At 45.1% G+C, this 9,106-nt stretch overlaps 1 long non-coding RNA gene across 1 annotated transcript; it reads right to left on the reverse strand.

Annotated features, from left to right (window-relative positions):
* Window positions 1-683: 683 nt before the first annotated feature.
* LOC114012089 (uncharacterized) lies at window positions 684-8,662 on the reverse strand. Its single transcript, XR_008747439.1, has 2 exons — window positions 8,082-8,662; window positions 684-2,561 (listed from the first exon to the last, which is right to left on the reverse strand). It is a non-coding gene; the product is annotated as an uncharacterized LOC114012089 (long non-coding RNA).
* Between the last annotated feature and the right edge of the window lie 444 nt (window positions 8,663-9,106).

A 9,106-nucleotide genomic window follows, 5' to 3' on the forward strand; every position in this document is an offset into this window, starting at 1 on the left:
AACCTACTAAATGGCAAATTAATTCTTTTGGGTTTCCCCACTTCTGCAGTGGTTCACAGTACTAAACTTTCCTCCTGACTGCTTTTTCTAAGCAGCACAAGTTATGAAAAGTTTCCCTATGCTTGTGAAAACATCCCTTAAATCTTCCTCAGTTTTTTTTTTATCCCTTTTCCTTAAGGGAATACATTGCCCTGGACTAGATGGCTCTTTTGCTGCGAGTACTCATTGCTCACCAGGAATTCCCCAAGCTGGCAGCACTGCCATTCCTTCACCCAGTGCTACACACAGGTATTCCTCCTCCCCTGCCTGCAACTACTCTGCTATGACATGCATTGTAATCAAATAATACTTAAAAAAACCCATACGTATTAGGTGTCTGCAGTGAATTATTTTTTGACTATGCAAAATCTGTTCAAAAGAGCCATTCTGTACACCACACACTTGGAAAATCTTCATAAACGTCAAAATCCAAAAGCCATACTCTTTACGTACGTATAAAAATGCATGTTTATGTGCATATATTTAGATAATCACATATAATTTAACTTTTTTCCTCCTAAAAAAAGTTTCTGAAGCAAAATAAACAGCATTAATTTGCCAAAGTATGATCCAACAGCAACTCCCCTCACAAATGCTTTTTATTCTTAGCGTAAGGAAACAATTTCAGTCTGGAGACTATAAAATCCATTTGTAGTTCAAAGTATTTTATTAGGTTTCTTTTCACATTTAGTATCTTTGAATGTGACCAAGTACAATACTTTGTTAAAAGCTTTACATAGCTAGCAATACCTCTACTGCTTGGTCCTATACACTGAAACAGCAACTGTCGCCACTATTTACCTGCATACATCAGAAGTGAGCTTAACGCTGTTATATAAAGCTTTTTATACCTTTTATGGTTTTATAAAGCATTTTAACATTACCCTAAAAAATAAGCTGTTCACTTAATGTGATTTAAGCACAAAGATTTCAAAGTATTGAGACAAAGATCAATATGGGCCTGCAATATATGCTTCTCACGCTTTCACTCGCCTTCATGCTGCGAACTACACAGGGCAAGCAGGCCATATAATGCTGAAGACAGTATCTACTCTATATGTACTATGAGCTACGTTGCCCAAACCCTCGTTTCCTTTACAGACAACTGCTAAAGTTTGCCTTTACATCTTCCCATTTGCTTGCTTGACCCCAAGTATAATTGAACTTAACACCACATCTAAACAGTATGGTTCAGACAAGTGAACTGTACTGAACAAGAATGTAATCCAGACCTGGATGCTTAACGTTAAGCCAAGAACACACAATTTGAATAATGAAATATTTTAAATACAAGATTCGGTTTTCATTGTATTTTTATTTTGGCTGCTTAATCAAACCCACATGGCAAGGACTGCACTTAATGAAACTACAAAATTAGTATTTCCCACCAGCCTGTCCATAAACCCACAAGTGAGCATAAGTTGAATAGGTTAGTTTAAAATTTTGTTGAAAAGGCCTTTTATGAGAGAAGTACCCTCTTGCAGGCTTGAGCCTGCTTTCTCTTCTCTGCTTTTCCAGGAGTGATCCAGAGTGACGGCAGCTCCCCTTGACCACCCAGCCTTGCCCCTGTACACTATCCCCAGCTTTTCAGTTCCACCTCAGCTTTGGCTGGCTGAGAACACATCAGGGTGGGAATCAAAGTTGTCATCATCCACGCATTTCCTCAAACAGTCACTTACAGTGCTGTTGCCTGAAACTTTTACCTTGGAGGACTTGCGAGCCTTCCCTTTTTTTTTTGACTTTACTGGTATTGATTGTTTACTGTGCATGGGTTAAGTACAGCTCCGCTTTCTTGGCAGTGCTCTCTTGCATCTCCTGCTTCTCTCTGAAGATGACAATTATATTTTAGCAACAGCTGTTCATGTACCGTGGGTCCTCATTCGTTTAGCTTAGTTAACCATTTCTGAAATAATGGATTTATATTGTATGACAACAGCCCTAAGAACCCAGAATTTAAGTCCATTTTTATTTTCAAATTAACACACAGCATAAATTAAAAGGCCACAGTACGTAACTATAGTATTTTATGAACATTATGTTTCAGGTACTTACTAAAGCATCTCAAGGGGCACTAGCTCCTTCCACAGAGTGCAATTATACATAAGGCTCCCAAATTAGTTTGGTCAACGTAGTCTGGCAGTTTAACATCTTGGGAAGTGCTTACCAAATTGCAATCAGATGGACATCAAAGTTCACAGCAGAACATAAAACTTGCTCCTCGGGCAAACTGCACGGCCTCTTCCACCCACCACCCTCTGCCGTTACCCCCCCACTTTCTGCTTCTCTCTCCAGCTGTATCTAAATCTTCTTCTTCCTGGTCCCTCAAGCCATACCTACAGGCGAGCGCAGTACATCGGGCAGCAGCAAAGCAAGTATTGTCCACCATATCTGCTCGTCAAGGCAAGGACTCCAGCTTTACCTTTAATGACTAGTGTGAGATGCACCTTTTCTCCATGGCTTGCTCCATGCCATCAGCTTCTTGCCTTAACTTCGTGGGGGATGCAGGGATGCAACTCTAAAGACTAAACACGAGCAACCTTGAGGAGTCGGCGCAGCCAAGCAGATATTCCTTATCATTACTTAAAGCCTTCATGCCTAACAGTACTCTATGAGGGGAAAACACCAACGGCTCCATTCGCCTTCAACTGCAGCAAACCCTCACCTCATCAACACTTCTGCCCCGGCATGGTCCTTCGCCCCCATAAGGAAGGGTGATGTGCCATGCCCTGCTGGGACTTTCCCCAGTTTCCCCTGCCAAAGGAGCAAGAGGGCAAGGTGCAAGCCTCACAGGCACTGCGCAGTTTGGTTCAGCGCTGCAATGACACCACGAATATTTTTATCAGTCTATTAACGTCACTGCACTGGGAAAGCTTCACACAAAAGAAATCTCTGAGCTTCAGTCGCTTCCTCTTTTGGGCCCAGCCATGACTGAAGAGCAAACCCCACTACTCTTCAAGGATTTAAGTCACTCAGGAAAGTGAGAATTCCTCTGCATTAAACACACATTTAATCCCATACTTTGCTACTTACGAAGGTTAAAGCAAGAGTGTACTAATTCTGATGGGATTCAACTTTTTTTTTTTAAACACTCAAGCCTCAACTCAAGCTAATTAACACACTTGAGTCAAAAGCGATCACTACGTGCTTTACATTACATTTATTCAAATCAGTATTGATCTTCTGTAACCCTTCTCCCCCTCTGCTTTACAAATGAAAGGATTATTCATGTGACAATAAGCAGCAATGGAAAAAAAACTGTGGGATAGGGAGAAGACGGAAGGAAAGGAAAAACAGTCTTCCGGGCATAAAGTCAGGAAAAGAATCACAGAATGGTTGAGGTTGGAAGGGATCTCCAGAGATCATCTGGTCCAACTCCATGCTCAAGAACAGCCACCTACAGAAGGTTGCCCGGGACAATCTCAGACAGTGTTTGAATATCTTCAAGGATGCAGACGCAACCTTCCTGGGCAACCTGTGCCCATGCCTAGTCACTCTCACAGTGACAAAAGTGTTTCCTGATGTTCAGAGCACCTCCTCTGTTTCCGTTTGTGAAAGAAGAAACTAGAGGATGAGCGCCAACTGCTTTATCTATGGTTATTTCCCCAAACTAAGACCATCCTTTCTCTGCCTCTTCCAAGGAATCAGCACCTGAAGACACTGTTAGTGAGTCACAGTTCTGGGACATGCTAATGGGAGCTGGGAGTCAGCAGGGCAAGAGCGACAGCACTCACTGCAACTGGGCTTGTTGTCTAGATACAAATTTAAGACACCCCCAAGACACCCAGCTGTCAAAATGTGTCATATTAAACAAAACACAAAACATTTTGCTTGCCTAAATGGGACTACTCACACAACTTAAAATATGCTGTTGTCATTATTTTGAGTCTGTCATACTGTTAATGATGTTCCCACAACTAGTGCTCCTGCAAGTTACCACAAAATACATTACGGATTTTATTGTGCAAGTGGGTCAGCATTCAGTATTGAGACTTTTATAAAAAGCCTACTTTTTTTTTTACTACATTTTACTACTGCTGAGGAACATTCACAGGTGCCCTGCAAGAGACCAAGTGTGGGTGCAAGAATGTCGTTTCCAAAACTTGAAAGGTAAAAACCATCAGACAGGGTACAAACTGCCATTGCACCAAAAGGTGGTATTGCTTCACAGCCCAACTGAAATCAAAATGAAGCGACAATCATTCATCAATAGTCTAACACTTTTTTCATAAAGCTCAGGACTCTGTATGCTCATTTCAGAAAGTTTTTATAGGTATGTACTTAATTCAGCACGTAATTATTGTTGTGCTGGCTATATGAAGCCAAGTTTCAGCTCCCTCATCCTGCAGTTAATTAGAATGATGGTGCAGTACAACACCTCCAATATATTAAGTACAGGCTCAACCGTACCAAGCTATTTTCAATAGCATTAGCACCAGTATTCCAGAAAATAAAACCTGGTCACTGCAAAGGTTATTTCCAGAGTACAGTAAGTACAACGGGCATGGGGTTGAGTTCCTAGCCTGTCGCACAAAGCAAGAAAATAGCTTTATTTGAGTGGCATTTGCCAAGTTTTTCTAACTTCCACTTCCCTCCCAAAATAAAATAGAAAATAAACTTGGGACAGTTTAGCAGTTCCAGTTTTCACTCGTAAGAATCCACCTATTCAATGTCCTGTTCCTACCAAGACCAGGTTCACCTCCTCTGGCTCCAACTACAAGGCAAATCCTTCCCTGCATGGTGCCATTAACCCACCTCAATTACTGCAACTCTGCTTCCCATTCCGCAGCCGACAGGTACGTGTGGCCTTGTGTTGGTAACTCAAGTATCCTACAAAGTATTTCCATCCTACTGTCCCAAGATTTAGAGAAAAGACCATTGCTACCACCGAAAGCCCAACAAACAAGACTCCAGAAGCCACTGCTCCGGGTGGGCTTTCCGGGCATGTCACTCTACATGGATCCAGAGAATTTTCTTGAACATAGCTGCCCACGCAGCAGATAAATATAAATATCCCAGGGTTTTTTTGGAGTCAGCTCATGACTTCCAATACAAATAAAGTATTTCATTGGACTCTACGGTCTATTTATAAATTTTATCATACAGTTGCTGGAAGTCAGCAAGTCTATTTCTGTTTCTAGTAAAACAGTACAAGTTAGTTCCATGAAAGCACACGTGAAAGGCTTGTCATTTTCATCTCTTCACAGCATTTTTAGATTACAGGTACAAGAGTTAGATTTCTGCTTAAAACTTCACCAGCTCAAAATCACATCTCTGGAAGCTAAAGTAAGCACGTTCCTCAATTCTGTCAGGTTCAGTGGCATCCTAAGATTAACCAGCTATAGGCTGTGCAGCTTGCCTCTGCTTTATATTCCCCGTGCTCTTAATTATTCACCCATCACAAAAACTAAAGTGGCTGCCACTGAACATGCACACTCTTAAGAGTTTAACGAGGTCCTGACCTAGAAAAGACAAAAGCACGTGAGACATCACCTTTTATACTTCTAAAATGTCCCTTTAAATTCTGAATTCAAACTTCAGCACCTACATACAGAGTTCAAGGATTTCCATACCGCAGATCAACATATGCAGGGAGTCTGGGCCATGCTCAGATCCATTCAGTCTCAACCTTCAGAGTACTCGACAGCAAACTCCTTTCCTGTTCTCCAGCTTGCAGAACAATAAATAGGTTTGTATCATTTCCTTTGCCCCTTCAGATAACAGACTCTTACTGTTTTGGAAATTCATGTAATTTACTCAGCATGCTCATTTGCCACTCTTCCAATGAGCAAAGGGCTGTAATTGGAATAGACTCTCTAAAGCATCAAAAAGCACCAAAAAATAAAGCAGCAGAGTTTAGAGTATGTCTCCAGTGATGTACTGCCTAACAGGGAAGCAGAAGACACCACGGAGTCATGGGAAAATAAGTTGTATCAATGCAGTTATACAGTTTGTCATTCAGACTTTGTTAAATCGCATCACCAATTCTTTTTCTGTTTCCAATTCTTGCACCACCTTTATCAACCACTACTCTTAAAAGGTTAGTCAGAGCTCTTCATCTTCCCAGTCAAGGCCCCAAGCACCACTACGTACCTCAAACTCGCTTCAGAAGTCTTAGACTGCAATGAAGTGAGAAAGTTCAAATGCCAGGGGACTATTAGATCACATACAGTTCAGTGTAAGAAGCACGCACAAAATCGGAAGCACTGAGCTTTTTTCTAGTCCCACCTGAAGGCCACGTGATTTCCTGTATCAAAGCAGAAGTGTCACCAAAAGGTCACTATTCAAGTATTACTTGTAGGACAGGAGGTACAACATGCTGCAGCCGTGTGGCAAGGACAAGTGAGGGCTATCAGGAGGCCAAGCGTTACTCACCTTGCCTTCAGGGCTGGTCAGCTGGACCACCAGGAAGCTAAAGCATATGGAAAATTGGCTCCAGCTGAGATGTGTTAAAAGAAAGCCAACTAATTCTTTATTCCCACTGTAGCTAGACTTCGGTTTGCTATCTGCCATCACATTCAGTCTAGTGCAAAAGAATTCTGCCCAGAGTAGGGGAGTGGGATCCTGAATTTATACTGAAATAAGCTAAGATCCAAACATGTTACACTTAGCCTAAAAAAAGTAAGCGTTTGCTCCAGTCTGTGGGTTTCCAGAACTGTAAGAATCTATGTAGTTTTAACCACCAAACCTGAGCATCTAAGAAGCTTTTATGAGATCTGCAGCACCCCCTCCCCCCAAGGGATATTTAGTACAAAAATTGGAAACTGCAATTTGCATTGCATATCCTGCTAGGCAGGCACCACCCCTAAATTAAATACAGTGGGACTTTAGCCCTGACAGTACAAGGTGTTTCCCTATAACTGCACTGATTAAACAGTTGCAGACACCAGACTTCCAAATCCTTTTTAGCAGACATCACACTGCACAACATAAAGCGGCAGGCAATTGGCCAAAAATGGTTAGCAAAAAGGATTCCTTAAACATCCAGCATCCAAATATAGCCCTAGCTGGTCACATGGGCTGCCATACAGTAAGTGCTCCTCACTTTACCTACCCTTTGATTAAACCGTTTGAGCTAGAAAGCACATACTTAGAATAGCATTTCAGTTTCTAGCCCAATTCCATGAACTGTACATTTTTTCTGTACCTTCCACGTTCAGATTAGCAGAAAGGAAAAGTTGATTTACGTTTCTAGCAAGCCCAAAGGGGATCATTAACTACAAAAGGCTAACAATATATGAGACCTCTAACATGTATGTGTATATGCACACACATTTATGTGTAAGAGCGGCATATCTGCCATATAATGCAGCTGCTGTCAAAGTACTTGCTAACAAACTCTACAGCTCATAACAGATTTTTCATTTTAAATAAATTGCTATACCTTACTCCACCTGACCTCTAGCAATTCCTGTTTTTCAGATTACTCTCATTATGATGAAATCTGATCAGCTGACTATGTCCACCTCACAAGAACTTCACAGCTTAGTTTACACATCAAGAAATTCTGCGAAACTTCTGAGGAGAGCCAGGCTGGCTTCTGTACTGTTGCCAGATTCCAACTTAAACCGAAAAAAGTTGAGTTTGCTCCTTTCTTTCTCAGCCCTGAAAGCCATTGCCCATGTTGAGCACGGTGCAGGTGTTAAATAAGGTTGTATTATAAAACTTTGCAACCGCACTAACACACATGGGTGCCACTTACCCCTCCAAAGCCTCCCCCCTGCACCAGCCAGGATGAAGCCTCGCAGTACTCACGTAAACCTCGTGATTTTTGAAGATGCAGAGGCTTGAATTTAAGTCGTAGCTATTACCCAAGAGAAGTTGGAGGTTCGAGGCTCCTGAAGAGGAAAACAGCTCAGTGCCACAAGGCAAGGCCTGAACACTGAATCAGCACACTTACGTGCTGTGTATTACAACAAGGTTCTATAGCTCAGGTTTTTGCTAAGAGCACAAAGTCTTTCATCCAACTCCAGCCCCTAGTTAAGCTACTACTGTAGTACACAGGCACAGCACAGTTCGGAGCAGCGAGGAGCATATTCACATACCCACCACCGATGCAGCTGCACCGAGCACCAGTTCGTTTCACATTTATGCCGGCAGCCTGGCCGGCCTGACCGTGCTGAAGTAGCCCTCGGGTACCCAGATGTCGTGCTATTTTTACCCTGGAAAAGAAAAAAAAAAACAAACCCAAAAAACAACCCCCAGAACGAACCAACCCAACAAGACTTCAGAGCGGGAGGCCACGACGGCAGAGCTTTATTGCGAGGTGCGGCTGCGGCACCCGGTGGGCCTGGGCCGGCCGCCCCGGCGGGGCGCCCGCAGTGACGTGTCCACCTGAGGCTCCGGGGCCGCCGCCGCCGCCGGAGACAAAGTTCTGTAGTGCACTGACTGCTATCGTACCCAGAGTCGGAGTGTCACAGAACTTTGCTTCCGGAGGCTCCAGTCCTCCTCCGGTACCGGCACCGGGGCCGTCGGCCAGCACAAGTTTCCCTGCCTGGGGAGGGAAGGCGCACACGGTTAGAGGCGGGGAAGGCGGCCCCCTCCTCCCCCCCGGCGGCTCGCCCGCCGCCCGGCCAGGGGCGGAAGGATACAGAGGGTGTTTTTTTTTAATGAATAAACCCCTCGAAAGACCACCACCCCCACCACCCCCCCCCCCACCCCCCCCCCGGGAGCTAACGGGCCGCCCTGCGCTAGTCGCAGCCGAACGGCTGCCCGGAGCGCTGCCGGCTCCCGCTGACAGCCCCGCCGCCGCGGCCCTGAAGCGGCCCCGGCCCCGCCTAGCAGCGCCCGGCATCCCGCCGCGGCCCCGCAGCCCCCCGCGGCGGGGAGCCCAGCGGCGCCCCCCCCCAACACCCCGCCCCGCCCGCCTTCCCCCTCGGTCCCCGCCGCCCGGCGCAACAGGTCCGGTCCGGTCCGCCCCGCCGCGGCGGCGGCCTCGTCTCGTCCGGCCGCGTCCCGTCGGGCGGCAGCGGCCGCTCGCGCCCGCCCCGCCGCGCCGCGCGCCGCTCCATCTTGACTTTTGCCGACGTGGAAATTTTGGGTTCGGGGACGAGCCGCGCTCTTATTGGCC

Source organism: Falco peregrinus, chromosome 5 (genome assembly GCF_023634155.1).
Source record: "Falco peregrinus isolate bFalPer1 chromosome 5, bFalPer1.pri, whole genome shotgun sequence".
NCBI lineage: Eukaryota > Metazoa > Chordata > Aves > Falconiformes > Falconidae > Falco > Falco peregrinus.